Source organism: Pteropus alecto, unplaced genomic scaffold (assembly GCF_000325575.1).
Source record: "Pteropus alecto unplaced genomic scaffold, ASM32557v1 scaffold20, whole genome shotgun sequence".
Taxonomy (NCBI): Eukaryota; Metazoa; Chordata; class Mammalia; order Chiroptera; family Pteropodidae; genus Pteropus; species Pteropus alecto.
The window spans coordinates 4,462,970-4,486,182 of record NW_006436298.1 but is presented as its reverse complement, the minus strand read 5'-3'; the positions used below and the strand labels follow the sequence as shown (position 1 = coordinate 4,486,182).

Here is a 23,213-nt window from a genome sequence, read left to right as displayed (position 1 = left end):
GGCAGGTTTAACTTCCTCTGTGTAATTTCCTTATTTCTCTGTATTCCTAGTGTTCTCTATGCCAAAGTAACTGACAATCTCCTTAGTTTCTGCTAATGACTTGTAACAATTTCTTTTCCTCCTTGAACTCATTTAGGATGATCTGGGGAACCCTGATGGGAAATAGAATATGGTCAACTACACCAAAGAGATCCTAGTTCTCTCAATTTATGCCAACCTCTTAACACATTATAGTGACAGCACAGATCTTGGTTCTGTATCTATATAGACTCCCTTGGTGGTCATCCAGTTTCAAGTCCTAAAAATATTACCAACTCTTTAAATGCTAAGTACTCCAATGACATTTGTCTTAGTTTAGGTTCTCCCAAAAGCAAAGGCTGAAGTAAGGACTTGAGTGCAAATCGTCTGTCTAGAAAATGACCTGAGGGAGCAGGAAGAGTAAAACAGAGATGAAGAGAAAACCAATATAAGGAAAGGTATATCATCAAAGTCATCCCTAAGGACAACAGGAGCTTGCTCATTCTGCTTAAACCTTCTGAGAAACACACTGGAGATGTCTTAAAATTGTCTGCCTACAGGATAAGAGGTGAGTTGCTGTTATCCATCTGCACCTGTCTCCCACTGATTAAGAATTGCCTCTGTGGGCACTAACTTTCCTTCACTTCCAGCCCATGCTTGCTTTCTGGTCTGCTCCCACAGCAGAGAAATCACTGGGATCCACTATCACTAGGAAGATCAGCCTGAGGTGATTGTGAGCTCACATGGTACTGTTTCTTGAATCTAGAGTTAAAAATCAGAGGTGAGTCAGGAGTATGTGATGTAGGCACCAGAATGGCCTGCTGCACTGAAGACTGGACCACTCAATGCTAATGCCAGACTTGCATATCCAACCCCCTATTCTATGTCTCCATTTAGTGGAGAGATTTAAAGGAAAAAGCAGGAAGTAATGATTTAGAAAGTTTATGAATGAATCCATGAGCTGGTTCTGTTTTTGATGGGAGTAGCAGAATATAAACATTAAGAATAGATAATTTCCCAGCAAGTCTAAAGATACAAAACATACCAGTGGGAATCATAATGGGAATTTAACAGAGCAGCTAAAAAGCACTTTTGTATTTGAGTAAATGTAGACCTTTATCATATACTGCAAAACAAAGAAGCATTTTTAAAATACTACAAAGTTCAAATATATAGTGATATGTTTTAAATTTCACATGACTTTCTATAAAAAATATAAATTACAAAACTATCTTAAGAAATAGAAAATCATGGATGAAATTTAAAGGTTTGTCAATAAATTATTTCTCTAAAAGACACTAAGTATCCAAGCACTTGTGAACTTTCAAGGAATGGAATTTAATCCCAAGGTTCAGAGCTCATAAGAAATATGAAAAAATTCACAATTAATGTTACAAATGCAACATAATTGATACCAACCCCTATCAAAGTTAACATAAGTATTCATTTACTATTCATATTCAAGGATACTTTAAAAAATCCTAAATTACATAAAAGAAACTCAAATGCAGTAGTAATACTACACATGACTAAGGAGAATAAATTCTAAGAATGCCAAAATGAATAAACATGAAAAAACCTATTAACTGTACATCACACAAATAGATGAAATTAAAAAGAATATCAGCCCTACCAAACAAGTAAAAAAAACAACCCAAAGAATAGGAGAAAATATTTGTAAATCATACATCATAAAAGACTTGTATCTACAATACATAAAGAACTCTTGTCTACAGCCATGCTACCTTGAACAGGCCCGATCCTGTCAGATCTCAGAAGCTAAGCACGGTCGGGCCTGGTTAGTACTCAGCTGGGAGACCACCTAGGAAGACCGGGTACTGTAGGTGTAAAAATTAAAAAAATAAAAATAAAGGATTGTAAGATGACAAAGTCCTTGTAGTCTGTGAGGTCAACCAAGGGTTGCCTCACCTAAAAAAGAAAAAAAAGATAGAACTCTTACAACTCGATAATAAAGACAAATAAAGTAACTTTAAAATGGACAAAAGATTTGAATAGGCATTTTTTCCAAAGATATACTAATGGCTAATAAGCACATGAAAAGATGCTCAACACATCATTTATTAGGGAAATATGAATCAAAACCACAATGAGATAAAAATTTTACACCAGCTAGGGATGGCTATAATAATAATAAAAGGGGGAAAAAAATGCAATAACCAGCATCAGAGAGGGTGTGGAGAAACTGGAATCCTCATACAATGCAGATGAAAATGTAAATTGGTGCAGTCACTTTTGTAAAACATTTTGGCAGTTCATCCAAAAAAGTTAAACATAATTACCATAGGACTCATCAATTCTACTCCTGGGTATATAACCAAGAGAATTAAAAACACATGCTTTTAGAAAAACTTGCAACTACTGTTCACAGCAGCATTATCCATGGTGGCCAAAAATTAGAAACAATCTAGTATCAATTAATGATTGGCTAAATAAAATGTTATATATCCAATGGAATATTATTCAGCTGTAAAAAGAGATAAACTATTGACACATGACATGGATGAACTGAGGAAACATTATTCTACGGTAAAGAAGCCAGACACAAAAGGCCACATAACGTACTTATGATTCCATTTTTAGGAAATGTCCATAACAGACAAATTCATTGAAATAGAAAGCAGATTAGTGGTTGCCAGGGTCTAGGGACAGAGGTAAACAGGAGTGGCTGCTAATGAATATGGGATTTTGGGGAATTAGATAGTGATGATGGTTGCAGAGCCTTCTAAATGTAGTAAAAATTACTGACACACACTTTAAAGCAGGTGAATTCTATTGTATATGAATTAGAGCTCAACTGAAAAATAGCTTTTTTTAAAAAAGGAACATACCAGGATACCAGTTAACGCCACTATTATGTTTTTTTATGTTGTGTGTATACTTCCCTAGAAACTGAGCCAAACCTGTTGAAAAGCATGACCCGATTTAAGAATCCTGGACAGGCCTGAGTGCCATAGTTCTTGAAATTCCAACATTAGTTATTTATTTTAGACCCTCTCCAAACAACCTCTATTAAAACACGAACTCACTTGCTGAAGACAAGGCTCTAGCTTCTTAAGGTGAATTTCTTTATATTTTTTCCTAAGTTTGAGAAGGAACCACGAGCAAATAACAGGAAAAAAGGTAAAAATCAGCAAAAACCAAAAACAAAACAAAACACCACATGAGAGGCCTGTTTGAAATACTCATTTTTCACTAAAGCTAATATGTTTGCTTTGGAGTTAACTTAGCCTGGGTATGATCATAAACATTGTAAACCTTCCAAAGAAAACCAGAACACTCTTGACACTTTGTTATAGAAGAATGAAAAGCTTAATTATTAACACTATAAGGAAAGCTTAAAAATGCCATATGATCAAAGTCTTATCTATTAAAAGTTTCACTTTTAGTAGGATTCAGATTAATAACAAGTATAATATCTGTAATTCTATTAAGCCATCCCAAACATCCCTTAGGGCTGAAGACTCATTTAGTTTTTAAGTAAAATAGTATCATATATGTAGAGAAGGCTAGAAGAAATACAAAAATTTAATTTTCTTCTACTAATCAAACATACCTTTTCTTTTTTTTAAACATCACTTAGTCATCTATTTATTGACTGTTTTACTACTAGAGTATTGTGAGAACATAAAGTATAATATGTGGTTCTCTGATCTTAAAGGACTTAGAAATGTAGTAGGGAAATTCATTTTTAAAAGTCAGACTGAAGGGCAACAGTTAAAATGGCACCTGGTTAAAAATTTGCTAGAAAGCATGGAATAAACATTCTGGTAAGATGTCTGAACATCTTTGTTATTATTATGTAGGAGAACAAAGTTTGAGCTTTGAAGAAATCCAAAGTGTTAGAAAGAAATCACTATAAAAGAGAATGTCCATCTTAAAACATTATTCTATGTTGTGCACACTTTTATAAACTATTTCACTTAACCAAGTGGAATTAGGAACTCCTAACTGTTGACATTCGTAAAGTTATGAGTGTCTGTGTCTTAAAGTCAGAATTTAAATTAAGGTTTAGTGATTAAGGCTCACTACTTGATGACAAAGTATAAACAAAAATGGACATTTATTCATTGCTACTCTGTGCTGAGTACTCTACTAAATGCTTACATGCATCATCTCATTTACCACTCAGAATAACCCTGTAAAGTAGGCTCTAGTTTTATCCCCATCTCACAGATGGGGGAGGTGTGCTGCTCATTAAGTTTACACAGTTTTTTCCCCCAGCTATCCAGTTTACTTTACACCACTTTACTTCTATACTTCTATGAAAGACTTAAGTTAGTACTTGTTTTCTCTAACCAAAAGAAATCCAAAGAGGATTTTTGCTTTTACAAAAAAAGGTGAAAAGCGAATACAGTGTTCAGCATTTGTTTTGCACTGAGCCATAACAGAGGCAGTAGTGCACACCCCAAGCAATGAATGGCACACCACCAAGCTCCTTCCCCAGGAACTACACTCAGCATCTCAAGCATCAAGCTGTTATAGCTTTGAACTGTGTCTGTGTGCATCTCTGCTTTATTTAAATTTAGTTTGTGCATCTGTTAGCAAGATGTGTCCTAAGGTATCAGAAAAGGCTAAGAGAGCTCAAAAGGGTTTTACTATTAGAGTAAAACTGGACATAACTAAGCACTTCAATCATGGTGAATGAAATAAAGGTTGTATGTGTTATTTGGCATGAATTGTTAGGGTTTTTTGCAGTCTGGGAATGATCAAAAAAATTTTCCATATAAGTCAGTGGTAACTGCTTCTCCATTTATGCCATTTCAGTTTATAAAAGTTTTCATAGAACACTCCACTTTCAGACTCTACTTTCAATGGGGAAAACCTGTATTAGGAGGGTGGCCAAGCTCCTGAGCTCAGCCCTATTGGCTCCACAGTCCCATATCTTAACCACTGTGAATCTCTGTAGACACACCCTATCTATTAAAACCTCTGGGGCTTATGTAATTCACATGTGTGGAATTAGCCTTGATTTTTCAAATATTACTTCTGAAAGTACTTTCGTTTAGTAACAAATTTCTTTAAAATTCTATTTAGGAAAAGGAAGTGGGGAAATGTTAGAGTAGCTAAGAACTGCTGGTGCTTTGTGTCACATTCATTCACATACACTGAACTGATATTCCTCTATTACATATATTTTATGTACATTTAAATGTGAAATGTGAACGAAGGTCACAGGACAAATAAGAGATAAGTCTGAAGACTCAAAGTATAATAGCGTTCCATAACATCAATGATTCTCAGTGAGTGTAAGGACACTTTTGGTTCAAAAATGTCAAGGACCAACATGATAACACTTTCAACATTCCTGTTGATAAAACACTTATATGTATATGAATTTGGGAGACTTTGCAACAAAACCCCAATGGCCTATGTGTGGGAACCATTCTAAAATTTCAGTACAGATGTTCTATCTATACCAAAATGGATAGGGGAAAAGTGACATAGCAGACACCTTTAGAATTACTTCCCAATTCACAATGACCCCTCCTTTTTCTGAGAAAGGGTGACTTCTAATTCATAAAATACTTACATGCAATTTAAAAAATATAACCCTAAAGGCAACACAATGAAGCAGAAACAGTCTTATCAACAAATGGTACCAGAACAACTGGACATCCACATGCAAAAAAAAAAAAAAAGAAGAAGAAGAAGAAGAAGAAGAAGAAGAATCTAGACACAAACCTTATACCTGTCTCAAAAATTAACTCAAAATGAATCATAGGCTTAAATGTACAACACAAAAGTATAAAACTCCTAGAAAATAATGTTGGAGAAAAGCAAGATGACCTTAAGTATGGTGAAGACTTTTTAGATATACCACACCAAAAGCACAATCCATGAAAGAAAAAATATGCTGGACTGCATTAAAATTACAAACTTCTGCTCTGCAAAAGGCAATGACAAGAGAATAAGGCAAGCCACAGAATGGCTTCACATCCTATTAAAAGTCACCTTGAAACTTATTTTTAAGAATATCAAAAATAATAGTCAAAATAAGTCCAATTGAACATACAGGGAATCTATTTTTTTAATGCTGCTCTTTTCGCCCCCGCTCCGCCCCTTGCCCCAAATGCTAGAAAGTTTCGCAGCAAGCAAACTGCATAAGAGGCTGAACGGCACAATGGATTCTGACAAAGAATGCCTTTGTACTTGAGTTTCTTTATTTACTGGAATAAAGGTAGTGCTACTTACAGACTAGAAACAGAATCAAGTAGAAGGACTTATATATTTGTTCTCTGTCTTCTTCCCTGAGCCTAGAACAGTACTTAGCACAAGGCAGGTGCTTAAATGCTGTTGTTATATATAATGTCTAAGAATCTAGATTCAATTTATCATCCAGAAATTGCCTCAAATCCTTGCTCCTACAAAGGAAGCTGAATAGATAGGTGAAACACTATTGTGTAGTAAGAAACTGTGCTCTTGTAAACTAATACACTAAAATCTCTTCACCTTGTATACAATTCAAAGAAATACTCAACTCTGAAAAAGGTGCCCAACAAAATCATATACTGCAATCTTTGGCAAAATCATATACTGCAATCTTTTTTAATAGGTAAAAAAGTAGATAAAGAGTAAAGAAGAATTTTGTCCTTTTAAGGTAAATGTTACTTCAGTATGATGAGTACATCTAAACTAATTCAACAAGTAAAAACTGAGAATCTATTAATTATGTGTTGACTACTATGCTATGAAAAAGCCAAATGGAAACGCTATAAAATCCCATCAATAATTACAGCAGAGCTACATCAAAGAAAATTATATAATTATTAAAATGGTGTCTTTTTATGCATAAATGAAAATTGCTCATAATAAAAGAACTAGAAATAATTTTTTAACAAAAAAATATATAACTTTATGCATATACACTCAAGGTTAGGACGACTAGAAAGAAATACAACAAAATATTAAGAGATTATTTCAGAGAGGTAGAACTGCGTATTTTTATTTTCTATTTTGTACCTTTCCTCGTTTTAAAAAATGCCTATACATACAAATATTTCCAACTGATTTTCAACAAAGATGCAAAGCAATTCAACAGAGGAAGAATGGAACCTTTTCAAGAAATAGTGCTAAAGCAACTGGACATCTATAGGCCAAGAAAGAACTGACTTAAATCTCGCACCTTATACAAAAATTAACTCAGAACAGATCACAGATTTAAATGTAAAATGATAAAACTTTCAGAAAAATACATAGGAGAAAAATTTCAGGATACAGATAGGCAGAGTCTTAGATTTAACAAAAGTACAATCCGTAAGACTGACACTGGTATCCACAAAATTAAAAACCCTTGCTCTGTAAAAGATCCTGTTAAAAGAAATGAAAAGACAAGCTATAGAATGGGAGAAAATATTTGCAAATCACATATCCAAGGAAGGATCAGTATCAAAAATATGTAAAGAACTCTCAAAACTCAACAGTGTAAAAAAAAAAAAAAAAAAGTTCAATTGGAAAATAGACAAAAGACATGACCAGACATTGCAGTGATGAGACTATACAGATGGTAAATAAGCAGATAAAAGATGTTTAGCATCAGCCATTAGGGAAATGCAAAGTAAAAATATAAGATACCTCTACATACCCATAAGAATGCTAAAAATAAAAAAAAATTAAAAAAAAGAAATAATAACAATACTAAATGCTGGCAAGGATGTGGAAAAACTAGACCTCTCATCACTGTTTATGAGAACACAAATGGAGGGCCACTCTGGAAAATACTCTGATAGTTGCTTATAAAACTAAATTCTACAACACAGCAATTATACTCTTAGACATTTATCCCAGAAAAATAAGGACTTGTCTTCACGCAAAAATCTATACATGAATGTTCATAGTAGCTTCACTCATAATAGCCAAAAACTGGAAACAACTTAGATATCCTTCAAGATGAAATGGTTACAACCATACCGTAGAATACCACTCAGTAATAATAATGAATCAACCATTACTATAAGCAACAACTTTAATGAATCTCCAGGAAATTAAGCTAAGTGCAAAAGCCAATCCTAAAAGTTACATACTATATGTTCCATTTATACCATTTTAAAAAGACAAAAATGAGGGAGTGGAGAAGTATGGGAGGGAGATGGGTATAACAGTAATAAAAGGGGAATAGGAATTCTTGTGATGATGGAACTATTATTCTGTATCTTGACTATCAAATTCTATTATCCTGGTTGTGATAGTGTACTATAATTCTGCAAGATGTTGTCTCAAGGGGAAAATGGATAAAAAGTACACAAGAGCTCACTGTAGTATTTCTTACAACTGCGTGTAAATCAACAATAATCAGAAAATAAACGGCTTAATTCCAAAGAGAAGCCTGAAAGGAAACATAAATTGGGGGAGAAGAGAAGACTGGCAGCATTTTTACTTTATTTAAAAAGGAAAATCTTTTAAAGTTAGGCTAACCAAGAACAACCAGAAACAATACAAAAGTTTATATAGTGAGGTTTTAAATTAAATAGCTAACAACTTTTTAAAAGTTATGAATCCAAACTAACACTCTTAGAATAAAACATAGGGCAAAAAGCTTTATGGTATTGGATTTGACAATGAGTTCTTGGCTATGACACCAAAAGTAAGGCAATAAAAAGGAAAATTACACAAACTGGATTTCAAGAAAATTTTAAAAATATTTTTACATCAAGCCACTATCAACAGAGTAAATAAGAAACCACAAATGGGAAAAATATTTGCAAATCATGTATCTGATAATGGATAAATATCCAAAATATAGAGAATTCCTAAAGCTCAACAACAAAATGACCTGATTCAAATACAGGCAAAGGGTTTGAATAGACATTTTTCCAAAGAAGATATACCAATAAGCACATGAAAAAGATGTTCACTATCACTGGTCATTAGGGTAATGCAAATCAAAATTGAGATACCACCTCACAATCATTAGGATGGCTACTATACAAAACAAAATGAAAAAAAGAAAAGTGTTGACAAGGATGTGTTGAATTTAGACCCCCTGTGCACTACTGGTGGGAATGTAAAATAGTATAGCTACGGTGGAAAACAATATTGCAGATCCTCAAAAAATTAAAAAATTATCACGTGATCCAGCAATTCCATTTCTGGGTACATACCCTAAACAATTGGAAGCAAGGTCTCAAAGAAATATTTGCACATCCATGTTTATGGCACTATTATTCACAATAGCTAAAATATGACAGTTAAGCAAAACATGGTATATACAATGGAATTTTTAGCCTTAAAAAGGAAATTTTGACAGACACTACATGCATGAACTTTGAGGACATTATGCTAAGTGAAATAAACCAGACACAAAGACAAATATCATATGATTTCATTTATATGAGGCACTTAACGTAGTCAAAATCATAGAGCTAGAAAGCAGAATAGTGGTTGCAAGAAGGTGGGAGGAAGAGGGAAGAAATGGGGAGCTATTGTTTAATGTATAAAAAATTCCAAGTGTGCTAGATGAATTCTAAAGATGGATTGTGCTGACTGATGCACAACAATGTGTACTTAATACCACTGAAATGTATACTTACAAATGGTTAAGAAAGTAAATTTTACGTTATGTGTATTTTACCGCAAGTCAAAAAAATTTTTAAGTTATAAATCCAAAAAAGGAAAAACTTCTTAAATATCTGGGGAAGCTTCAACAGAAACAACAGTACTTGAATTGGGCTTGATGGCTGAGTATATCTTCCAAAGATATACTCAGTAGAAAGAGGCCCAGTAGGAGCTGTAGAACAGTAACTAAAAAATTTAGTGATGAGAATGGTTCCACTTTCGTTTGCCTATTTCTGATTTAAATTTTAATATTCCAGAAACTGGACATGAATTACAAAAAGTTTATCATTTCTTTAAAAGTCAGTTTCTAAACATTCAATATAGGTAATTTCAACATCTATATTACATTATTCCTGTATACGTGCCAGTAAAATTTCGATCTTCTCAATACAAGTACCTTATTACATAGTATTCCCAATTCCTCCCTCTCGTCCCCTGTAACACTGTTGTCATTAATTAAATTATGCATAAACTACCACCACTGAGTACGTTGTTGTTATTATTAGCAACAATGGTGGATACATTTGTCAAAACCCAAAAAATGAACCTCACAAAGAGTAAACCCTAATGTAATGCAATGTGAGTTAATAATGTGTCAATATTGATTTACCAATTATTAACAAATGTACCACAGTTAACAGTAGGGAGAAGGTATGGGGGAGTGGAGAAAATGGGAACTCTACACTTTCTTCTGTTTTCCCAGAAACCTGAACCTATTCAAAAAGTAAAGTCTATTCTTAAACATCTGAAATTACAAATTACATACTGCTTTAAGAGAAATCTTACCATGGAACTTATTGGTTCAAACACTGATGTTAACATTTTTAATAAACTGGGCTGTATTCCAGTTACTTCTAAAATTAAGAATAATCATCTATGACAAACTGGCATCTGCCAAAACAGGGGGAAAAAAGGGATATTAACCCAAGGTTTCCTCGTTTATGTTAATCCAGAACTTTTTTTCTATCACTCTTATTAAAGATATTTGGAATAGTGCTATTCTAGCTTCCAGTTATAAGTAAAGTTCCGAAGAAAAAAATTGTAGTTCAGAGGATCTGATGCACAGCATTGTAATTGATTAGTTACCAACACTATGTTATATGCTTGAAATTAAATGTTCTCATCACACACACACAAAAAAAGGTAACTATGTGATATGTTGGAGGTGTTAGGTAACCCAACAGTGGTAATCACACTGCAAAATATGTGTATCAAACCAATACACTGTACACCTTAACCTTACACAATGTTATATGTCAATTATGTCTCAATAAAGCTGGAGGCTTGGGGCAGGGGGAGGGAGGAGATGAGAATTGAAAGGAGGCACAAAATAAAATAAACATCTGGCACATAAAAAATCGTGCTATTCTAAAGAAACCGTATATTTCAGAAAATACCTCGGAAAATGACGTTTATAAGAGAAACCAATAGTCAGGAAACCTGGATTTCTTTTTCTACTCTCACGTCACTAACAAACTAAATGACCTCTAGTATTTCACTTCCCTGTCTGGGCCAATAATTTCCTCTTCTGATAAAAAAAAAGAAAAGGAAGAGTGATTACATACACTAGATTATTTTTAAATAAGTCACTTGCAGTGCTAAAAATCTATAGAATCTGGGAAAAATATCAGCATTCTGGAGAATATATCTTTCAATTACATCAAATTATCGATTAAATATATTACAAGGAAGGATAAAATCAAGGTCAGTAAAACATGTAAATTGACAAAAATAAACCCTAGGATGTAAGCTGTGGCAAAGATCTCTTGGGAAACATTTATTTGTATAAACTACCTAAGTAAAGAGTTTACTATTATAATCGAATAAAGGATGAAAATAACTGTGATTTAACGATACACATAATTATTACAGTGTATTGCAATAAATACTAAACAGTTCAAGGAAAATGTTTATTTAGTATTTTTTTTTTTCCAGAGAGAAATCAAAAAGCAGTTAAGGAACAACAAGGTTCAAGAAAGCATTCTCATATCACTAAATACACCTTTCCAAGGGGCAGAACAATACTAGAGGGGACCAACTTCTACTTATATCCACCCAAGGATTTTTACTTCTCTAACAAAGATACTCAGTTAAACAAATTTTCTTTTTCTCCTTTCCATTCCCACAGCCAAACAATGCCAAAGAAAGCAAGTCCAGTATGATTAAATGGAAGCCCCTGGTCGCAATAAAAACTCCCTATTAATTACATTAATCAGACTGCTATCCTAATGTTGGAGGATGATCTTCAAGCAATGAAATAAAACTGAAGAATTTTATAGTTAAAAAAATGGGTTATTAAGTACTTGTTAGTATATACATTAAATTAAAAAATATCAGGGCATATATTTAATATATTTATGATTTAATTAAATAAAAGATACTATTATTACTAGTATAGCCATACTTATATACCTGGAAGATACAAGCATATCATCTAAAAATCTATTAGCAATTTTTTTAAGTCTTCAGTAGAATGTAGTAGGTAATAAATATGAAAAATCAATCCCCTCCCTCTATTTATATATCCAGATAAGAATATAATTAACAAAACAGCCCCATTCATACGTAACAGTAGCAGCTCTCACCTTCCCTCGAGTTTTTGGAAATAAAACAAAAAATATACATTACTTAATAACAAGAAATATGCATAGTAATAAGAAACCTGGATATGACAGTAAGAAAATCATAAACTCCACTGAAGGGCACAAACTATTAAATAAATGGAAAACTTACCTTCCTAGAAAAAGATATGCTATTATAAAGGTATCAATTACTAAGTTGACCTATAAATTCAAAGCACTCTCATCAACATACCAACAAGAATTATATTTAGAACTTAATGAGTCACAAGTCCACCTGGAAAATTCTTTGAAAAGCAGAGTAATAAACCACTAAATATTAAGCATACTAAAACGAGAGGGGGAATCAAGATAGCATAGTATCGTCATAACAAAAAAAAACAATAAAAATCGACATAAATCGATTACGTGTATTTAGAAATTACTGATAAAGAAATAATTTTAAAGGTAAAAAGATAGTTTAGTCAACAAATGGTGTTACATCTGGTTAGAAGTCTGAATAGAATAAATCAAGATATTTCATCCCTTAAGAAAACTTAGGTTATTATTTTTATAATCTTGGCACAAATCCTTTCTAAGAATATCATTAAATCCCAAAATGCATGAAGACTGACAAATTTGACTATATTAAAATTTAAACCTTTTATATGGAAAACAACATAACCAAAGTGTATAAGCAAGAAAATAACTGAATCCATGTGGAACACAAAAGGCATACAAATATGTAATAGTCCTAAAAAAATTTTTACATTTAACTTGCCAATGTCATTATTAGTAAGTACTAATAGGTTTAAACCCAGGCAATCTGACTCCAAAGAATATGTTCTTACATATTATACTATATTGCCTGTCTCAGAGTTGCACAAGTATTTTAAGATAGCTTATATCCAATTTGTTCAAGAATGTACACGGAGAGGTAACTCATATACTACTGGTTTAAGTACAAATTGATAAAAACTCTTCGGAGGAAATTTGATTCCACCTGTCAATTTTAACTAAACACACAGCAAATGTACTCTGAGTATTCATCCACTAAAAAAAAGGTCATATAAAAGTGAAAAAATTTATGTGCAAAACAATACAGCACTGTCATGTATAACCTAGAAACAATGCTAATACTAATTAACACATATACATACCTACTATATCATCCCCTTATATGTTAATGAACTACATCTCCCATTTTTATTTAAAGACATTATACATGTACATACATGCACACTGTGTTGTAATATATAGAAGTGTTCAGAAAAATGCACAATACACTAATAAGAGTATCTCTGAGAAATGGAATAATGGAGAATTTTCAGCTTCTGTATTACGCATTTACGTATTTCAATTTTTATGACCAGAAAAAAAATTAGTTTTATTAGCCCTTTGCCTGTCAAAAGCCTCTCCCTGCTTGTACAAATATCCAGCCTTCCTAGGCTACTCTAAAGTATCTCACTCTATAGATACTAAAAGATAGAATTAATAGAAATAGTATTGATTTCAATAACTAAGGTCAGGAAGATAAAGAAGATGACTCCCAGAGTTTCTGGCTTGGGAATGGTTTTCAAAAGAAGAGAGCAGACAGGACACCATGTGGATATCAGGTATCTATAACCAAGCAAACTACGGTTAGCACCAGGACAATTAATTAAATCTTCTGAAGTCCCCAGAGGTTAACAGGGCATCCAACGAGTCTATTTGCTGCTGCCAGAATCCTTATCTTTTCCTAGAAGGCTGAGAGTAAATCTATTCTCCAGAAGACAAAATAAATCCATTTTAGTTAGAAAAAGATATCCCAGTATGCCTCTAAATCACTTCCACAATCTCCACGGATGGGAAAGTCAAATCAACTTTTTCTAGGCTGGGTGACAGCTTTGGTAAGGAGATTCATTTTTAGGTTACAGTTTTTTGAGGTGGCTCTAATACAAACAGAACAACCTCCTCCCCACCCCATCATCCATGGTTCCAGAATAACTCTAAGGTTTGAAATTCCAAGGGCACCATTGTCAGGAAGAGAGATACATCCTCCAAACTTTAGAATCATATGAACAATATAACCCCAATATGGACAATCTAACCCCAATCATATGAACAATATAACCCCAATATAACCCCAATAACCAGTCATTGCATTCATACTAAAATCGAGCTCCAACGTTATCTCCATAAGGAACTTATCAAAAGTGTACAATAGAAGTACTGATTCTTTCACATAGTAACCTGGGATTACTGAGGAATAAACTATTTCATGTAAGTGAAATATATCATATTTTAGAATTTTATCCCTTTAGAAATACTTTGGAAATTAACTGGACTATAGGGACTGCTGGCCAAAAATATGTCTGAACAAATGTTTACCTCATCTCCCTAACCAAAAAAAGTAGAGAAACAAAATTAGTTCTCACTGCCAGAGATAATTTACAAAATGGGAGAGAAAAACACTAGAATAAACCCTGTGGCACTGAATTAGAACTGGAGGTATCATTGTGAAATCATTCTTTTTTTTTGTTAATAAAAATATAGATGTAAATGTATACATGTGTGCACATAAAAATATCCCAAAGAAGTGCCCAGATCTTGGCCTTTAAGTTCCATTTTCCATTTAAAATAGCTGCAACAAGTTTGAAGGTAAATCTGAAACAACACATTGTGCTAGATACAAGGAAGTGCTCAACAAAGCAAGAACTATGTCAAAAAAGAAAAAAGGAAAAGAGGCCAGGTAGAAGAGGTTCCCACTTGCCAAATAAAGAACAATTTCGTCTACAGCCATGTCACCCTGAACAAGCCCAATCCCGTCTGATCTTGGAATTATGCTTTATATTTAGTTGTCATGTATCTTATTAAGTCTTTGTATCTTAAGTCATGTATCTTAAGGGTCAGATCTGTTAGTACTTGGATGGGAGACCACCTAGGAAAACCAGGTGCGGTAGGCATAAAAAATAAAAAATAATAAAAAAAAAAGGGATTGTAAGCTGACAAGGTCCTTGCAATCTGTGAGGTCAAACAAAGGTTGCCTCGCCTAAAATAATTTAAAAAATAAAATAACAATTTCGTCAAAATAAATGATAATGGAATATAACCCAGTGAATAAGTAACATGAATATATACATGTAAATAAATGAATTAAATTAAATTAAAAATTTGATGAGGAACAAAATATTTATAGTTTTAAAGTACCTACCCCCAAAATATTTATTAATTACAAATGAGAAAAGAGTACCTTCATACAGGAGATATTTGGTAGTTACAAACCATAATCACGTAATCAATGACTATCAGTAATGGGACTACTGAAAGAAACTGCCTGCAACCTAATAAGATGCAAGAAGAAAGAATGCAGTATCAGGGTTATCCATGGTAACCCTGCCAAAGATCTCATAAAATCTAATCAAAGATCTAATCATAAAAACAGAGAAATGCAAGTTAAGGGGTATTCTACAAAATAACTAGATTTATAATCTTCAAAAGTATCAAGACTCTGAAAGAAAAGACAAAAATTGTTTCAGATTAAAGACTTAAGATACATGACAACTAAATATAAAGCATAATTCTGATCATTTTGCTCTAAAAGACACGGACCACTGGTGAGATTTAGATGTTAGTAATGTATTCTTCTTAACTTCCTAATTTTGATGGTTATAATATCATTATACAGCAGAATGTCCTTGTTTGTAGGAAACAAAGCTTTAAAGTATTTGGGAGTAATGGGGCACCAAGTGGGCAACTTACTGTCAAATGGTTCAGGAACAAAAAGTTCCTTGTACCATGTTTCCAACTTTTCTGTATATCTGTCATTGTTCCACACTTTAAAATATGATGGAAATATTACAAAAATAATTTACAGCAGTACTGAAAAACCTGGGAGGGATATATCTACAGATGAGACAGAGATTTGTAGAGACTACAAAGTATATTGGGGGGAAATGACAACAAAACACAACACATATGAGGAACCAGACACACAAAACAAGCATAAAGTAGGATCTCCACAAAAAATGATACGTTTTCTTAGCAAGAAGGATTGGGAGAAGTGTGTCCTGGGCATTCAGTCAGGTAAAAAAAACCATAGCAGAATAGCTGCCATGGTTAAGGCCTCCAGCACAGCCCTCTGTATTATATAGGACAGGGGTCCCCAACCCCTGGGCCACAGACTGATACCGGTCCATGGCCTGTTAGGAACCAGGCAGCACAGCAGGAGGTGAGCAGCAGATGAGCCAGTGAAGCTTCATCTGTATTTGCATCCACTCCCTAGCAACTACCATGGTCTCAGCTCCACCTCAGATCATCAGACATTAGATTTTCATAAGAACACCAGTCGCTGGTGCCAAAAAGGTTGGGGACCGCTATGGAGATACGACATTTGGGCAATATAACTGTGAAAATAGGAGACTATTATCTCCTGAGGGACAGGTAACAGGTGTAAGAGGACAAACAACCCACATACCCTAAAGGAGAAATCCATTACGTAAAAATACCAAAGCCAGAAGAACAGGGATTCACTTGAGTTGGGCAAATACTCTTAAATGACCAATATGGTATAGTCTGGACCATTATATAAAACTTTAACCACAACAAAAAAAAATCTAACATCTGAGGAAAAACCAAAAGCATGATGAATGTATACCAAGTACAATAAGATCGAATTTCCTTTACTCTTCATAAACAGAAGACAATGTAAAAATAATAAAATCAACTCTTATAAAAAGCCAGAGTTCTTAGAAACTCTATGCCCCACCCCAAACAAAAGTAACAAAATAATTGAAGACCAAATTAGTAAGCTAAAAAGACCAAGCCTCAGGATTCTCCCTAAATATAATACCAGAAGCACCAGCCTCCCCCTCCCCAACCCTACTCCCACAAAAAAAAAAAAATCAAAGTAATGAAAGCTCCATAAATCCCAACATTCCTGAGTTCTAAAAGCATCACGGTCTATGGGCCCAGGAAATCCTGAGACATTTTCAAAGTCTCTGAAGTCAAAATTATTTTCATAACTGTTTGCCCTTTTCCATTACTATACTGACAGCAATGGTGCAAAAGCAATGGAGGGAAAAATGCTAGCGCACCTTAGCAAATACAAAAGCAGTGACATCGAGCTGTGCTAACACCACTGTATATTCCCACTACAGTTTTTAAATGCCACTTTCACTTAAGAAAATCTCTAATGAGCAGTGAAAAATAATTTTATTAAATCTCAACACTTCAATACGTGTTTTTTTCACATTCTGTGTGAAGGAATGGCAATCTTAAGGAAAAACAGTTGTGTAATTACTTTTAGTTATGTGCTAAAATAGCCTTTTTTTAATGGAACACCATTCTAACTTACAAGAACAAATGACAAACTATGGTTATACAGACTTAGGAATTTGGCAGACATTTTCTCAAAAATAATCCAAGTTAGCCTGTAACTTCAAGGGAAAGACACTAACATATTTAGACCAATTATTAATATTCAAATTTCCAAATGGAAATTTAGAATTGTGGAAAACTTGTATCTGCCTCCTAGAGCTTAACAATTTCACAATATTACAGACTTTTCTGCGGAGATTCAAGGTGATATTAACAATTTTTTTGTGTTTTTATTTGCTATTGCATAATGAATGTGTTAACATTTGGAAAAATATGTTACTCAATGAACCAGTATTTCCCCAACTAACCAATATGTGATGTTACAAAACCATGAACAGGTGGAAAGATTCAAAGTGCAAGATAATAGATCTTAAGGTAACAAGAAATGAAAAATTAATCAATATGGTTTCGGATCTGACATTGAGCTAACCTTTAAAAAACTACTACTTGTCAAATTTTGGTGTGCTAGCAAAGAATATTCATAATCCTCTTTAATTAAAGGCTATGAAAATACTCCCTTTTCCAACCACATATCTATATAATGCTAAGTTTTCTTCATATATTTCAACTAAAACAACATATTGCAAGAAGTAGATATGACAATCAAGCTGTTTTCTCTTCAACTAGACATGAGACTTGCAAAAATATGTAACAATGCCACTCTTTTTACTAAAGATTTGCTTTGAAAAACTTTTTTTTTTTAATTATTAAAACAGTGTTATGTTAACATGCAATGGTTTGTTATTTTAAATTAATTAAAAATTTTTTCTAATATGGGAAATATAATTTTAAAAATTTCCTATTATGGGAACTATAATAAATATAACCCACATAAACCAAAGCTTTTGGGATTCTCAGTAATTTGTAAGAATATAAAGAGATCCTAAGACCAAGAAGTTTGAGAAACGCTGCCTTTGAGCTATTTACTTGTAATTATACTATGCTATAATAGAATTGACTCCCCCTCAGGACAAATGAAATGTATAAGGCACTCTGCCCCAAAGCAAGCTGTAAGACCACTCTATTTTCAAAGTTTTCAGTATGCTTGCTTCCTTTTTCCTATTCCTTCACTGTAACACAGCAGGCCATAATTTTATGACGCTGTCAAAGTGCTTCTCTCACCCCTTCAAGTACACCAAAAAGACAACTGCATCAAAGGCAGTTGCAACAGCTTACTATCTACAAAATGAAATGGGCTCTGAAGAAGGATGTCCCTATGAATGAAGTCCCCAGACTTTACTATATCCACTTTGATTACTTAGATGTCTTTTTGGTTATCTAGTTTTTCTACTACATTCCATGTACCTAAAGTCACAGAAAAACCACCTCCATAAAGTAGAATCTTCTTTTATTGACTTAATTTTCACATATTGTTTTCTATTGTCTTACACACTGCCATTTATAAAGCCTGGCAAGGCCTTTATCCAATGGTGCCTGGAACAAAACTTGAAGTGGCAAGAATAAAGTGAGCGACAGAATTCTACTATGCTTATTTCATATTTCAAAGGAAGGCAATTTAAAAATTTTAGGAACATTTACAGGGAAGACATCTAACTTTGAGAGGTAGGACAGAAAGGAAAAAGAACAAAATGGAGAAGGAACAAAGATAAAAGCTTGTGTTTTAAAAGGCCAAATAATAATAACACAAGAAGGTACAGGGGTTGTACAGAGTCTTAATCTAATAATACGTAACAATCTGATCTTAACAGAGGTAATTCTGGGGATGAAAAATAATTGAGGAAACAAAGTACAAATAAAAAACAAAATATAATAATAAATAAAATTAAAATACTGCAACGTAAACTGAGTTGGAATGCAAAAGCAATATTCGGAATCACATGGGGCTGATCAAATAATTTTCTACTCATGTTTCAATCTTTTTTTAGGTGATAAACATAGACTAATAAAGTTTAGAAAGGAGAGAGAGGCAAAATAAAATTAAGAAACAACAGCTGAACATGAAGAAAGTGGGGAGTAAATGAAGCTAACTATAAAAATAGGAAGCTAAAAAAATTAGAAGAGAACACTGATTTAGATTGCTTTTTTACAATTAGAGAACCTAAGACAGAGGAGAAAGCTAAAAGGTAAATCTGAAACATGGGTGTAGCATGGTTCAAGTGTTAGTGATAGGCACCAAGGGGAAAAAAATAATGTGGAATAAATCAAAGAAAAGTGGAAGACAGAAGTGCTAAGCTTATTTCCTTAGAAAATTCAAACGCAGATATTACAGAGTATAATTAATGTATATATTTTCTATGCAAGAGCAAACTGTGTGCTTTCAAAACTGGAATCACCTATTGGGAACAACTAAACACAGGTACAATACATGTTGTCAGGAAAGGGAAAAAGACATCTTTAGGACTTTTTCTGGTGTTCCCAGAAAAAAACAAAGCATGTAACAGAGAGAAATGGATAGGCAAGGAAAAGAGTCAAAATAAAAATGCAAGCAACAAAGTGTGTTAGAAGTAGCAATTACAAAAAGAAAATCACTTTGCTATCTAACACCACTAAAAGTCTGCGTTATCCCAAATACTTTGTAAACACTGCCATAGTCCATTTCTAAACTCAAAACAGCTTAAACCCTTAAATCATGATATCTATAATCAATTATTTAAAATAAATGCCAAAATATGCACCCAATTTTCTGAAAATTTAAAGTATGTTTATTAAAGTAAGGTATCGTTTACTACCAAGAGTTTAGTTCCAATATCTCTAAAGTAACTAAACTTCAGAAATTTGCCAATGACATATGTAAATGTCTCTATAGTTATCACTTCATTAAGTAACATGCAATAAAAATTTGGTTTCCATATTTGAACCTCTGTAAGCTAGAAACACATGAAAAGTTTGCAACAGCTTGTTCTCAAACAGCAGGCAGACTTCATAACGTAATACTTGAATCAGCTGAAGGATTTAAGTTTATCACTATTGAAAACTCCTAAGTACCTTCAATAAACAGTGCCATTAAATGTGCATTTCGCGCAACATAAGCAAACACTTTGGAAATACTCTAGATTTGCCAACTTAATCTAAGAAAACTCACACAATACTAAGAAAAATATCCAAAATTTGAAGTCACTTAAAAATATTTTAACTGATTATCATTTCTTTAACCTCTTTCCAAACCACTGTCACATTTTAAACAAGGCGTTGAAAAATGTTTATAGTTTGATAATTGTATGAAGTCTAACATTCGTTAAGTGTTAAACTAACAAAATCCTAAGGAAATCAAAGTAAATTTTGCTTATTGAGAGGAAAAAGGGAATTAAAGGCAACTACAAAGGTGAACAACCTTGCTTTTAAAAACTGTGTTGTCCACATCTAAACATATTATTGCTCCCTCAAGAAAAAAAAGAACTAGGTCTTTTAAAACAGATTTAAGTAGTTATTTTTGAGTGCTATGATACTTTTCATATGCAAAATTTACTAATTCAGAGAAACATCTTTATAAAGTGATAATTCTCTACTAAAGACTTGTTCTATTAAGGCTTTGTTGCTCTGAGGCCAAGTATAAGCCATATAAGGAAAATGAAGTTCAGTGCCATTTATTTTGTTCCGCTCTTTCAGATGCCCAAGAATAACCTCTTTTACTGCCTAATGATACGTTCCAAAATCATAAAGTAGATCAGTTATGCACTTAAATTCCTTGATAAAGTTACTTTGACTTAACAAGAATTTCTTGATGGTTCACAAATCTTACCAACAACCTAAAAGAAAATCTCCAGAGACTAAACTCGGTGGGGGGGGAGGGGAGGATCAAAATAATATACAGTAATAGTTAAAAGAATCCCATTTTGAAATGTACTTAATAAAGTAACAATGAACAAATTGTGAAAAAAAATTGATCCTGCTCTTTAAAACCTGCCTTTTCTCTTCCTTGAACTAAAGAAGCCAACAGTTTTTCTTTGGGTAACATGGACAAACCAAGCAATTTATATTTAAGACATACTTACCAACAGAATACCATATTTACCTAATAATTATTCAGAAGCACAACATTATCATTCACCTCCCTCTACCACAAAGCACTGGAAAAAAAATCAAAATTTAAAAGACACCACTAAAGAGACATTTCGTGTTTGCTGCGCCCAGAACTAGTTTAATCTATAAAAACTGCCCATTGGTTGAGAATTGTTTATAACTCTGGTGGAATGTCTGCCATGCTTCACTAATTCCTACCCCCAGAGTGGGTTACCTATCACTTATTAGGCTGAATGGGCTAAAATATCAGGCCCAACACTAAAATGTAAATACTGTATTATTCAAAAAGCACAGCTGCTTAACCACAATCAATGTGATTCCCACGAAAATCGTTTTACTTCCCTTCCTACGTTCTGTTCTGAATTGTAGACAAGTCCTAACAAATTAAACCACTTACAGGTGTCCGTTTTCTAATTTTAACTCCCTCTTTATCCATAACGCTCCCTCCTTTTCCTTCCTACCAGGTCAGTAACAAGAAAAATCTAGCAGACACTTGCTTTAATTAATCAAACAACGAGGGAGGAGGGGAAGGTAGATGGGGCAAAGGGGGTCAATTATGTGGTGACAGAAAGAAATCTAACTATGGGAGGTGAACAGACAGTGTAAATATATATCCCTTACTGTTAAAATGTATAGCTGAAACTTTTCAGACTTTGTTAACCAATGTCACCATAAAAAAAATTTAATCGAACAAGTATTATAAGATTCTAAGTGTATGAAAGGAACAAGTTACTGAAAACATTACCAACCTAGAAAAACGACTAAAAATAGCAACGTTGTTTATAAAATCCAACGAAATATTTTGATATGGTTTAGAACTAAAAAACAACTACAAAAAAAACTGTACGATTAAACGCGAAAGTCAAATAATCGGTAACAATGTAAACAAATGTGGCAGCCATCTCAAAAAAAAGCAAATCACTCACTGTAACGACCTTTCTTCCAAAACAAAAGTTGCCAGGTTCAGCAACTTAATAAAAAAATATACATTGCATACGCTCCGGGAAACTAAAAGTTCTGGACTTTGTGCTGAACAAAGGCACGCTTTCTTCACTCTCTACGGATCGCTTAAAACTTTTCGTCCCACCGCATTCTTACGACCTCTTTTAAAATAACCACAGTCCAAAGGGTAGAAGAAGAGGAAAAAATCAGTTCTATTTAGCACCTGAAACGCTACCCAGTTCGACATTAGACAAGGAGAATTTAGGACAACTTGCGGAAAAGTGAAAAACATTAAAACAGTCTCTTTTCCGGCCCAGGAGCTTTGTGACTTCTAGACACCTTTCGTGACACTTACCTTTCGGTCGGGCAGTGTCTCAGGGCAGCTTTCTCAGGGCTTCGCCAGACATGATTTCCTTCCCTTCATTAGTCACTTTGGCTCCAGCCGAATCTCTCTCCGGTGAGAGCGGATGTGGAGTGGCCTCCCGCAGCAGGACGAGTAGGCTGCTTTGGTGGGGGCTGGGAAGCGGGCTGGTTTTCTGGTCTCGAGTTTTGCAGGAGTTTCCCAGCCCCAACTAGGATCTTCGCCGAAGGGGAAAAAAAAGAACTTTTCACTCGTGACACCGCCCGGAATTACCGTGCGAAACTCACTTCCTGCCTTGGCGAGAAGCAGGATCCAGCTCGGTCCAGGGGAACCCGGAAAACCAGCTCCGCGCGCTCCGCGGAGGGGGCAGGGAGGGGGCGCCCGCGGAGAGACTCCAGCCTCGAGCGACTCGAGCGACCCGA

General features: G+C 33.9%; 1 protein-coding gene and 1 pseudogene across 5 annotated transcripts in view; one reads left to right on the top strand and one right to left on the bottom strand.

Moving 5' to 3' along the window:
• Positions 1-23,207, bottom strand: part of ERBIN (erbb2 interacting protein) — a 93,584-nt gene extending 70,377 nt beyond the window's left edge. For all 5 annotated transcript variants that reach the window (XM_025047671.1, XM_006913090.2, XM_006913091.2 and 2 more), the window contains exon 1: positions 22,786-23,207. The gene's annotated coding sequence lies outside the window, so the exon portion shown is untranslated. The remainder of the gene's footprint in view (positions 1-22,785) is intronic.
• LOC112480870 lies at positions 1,747-1,865 on the top strand (annotated as a pseudogene).
• Positions 23,208-23,213: the final 6 nt, after the last annotated feature.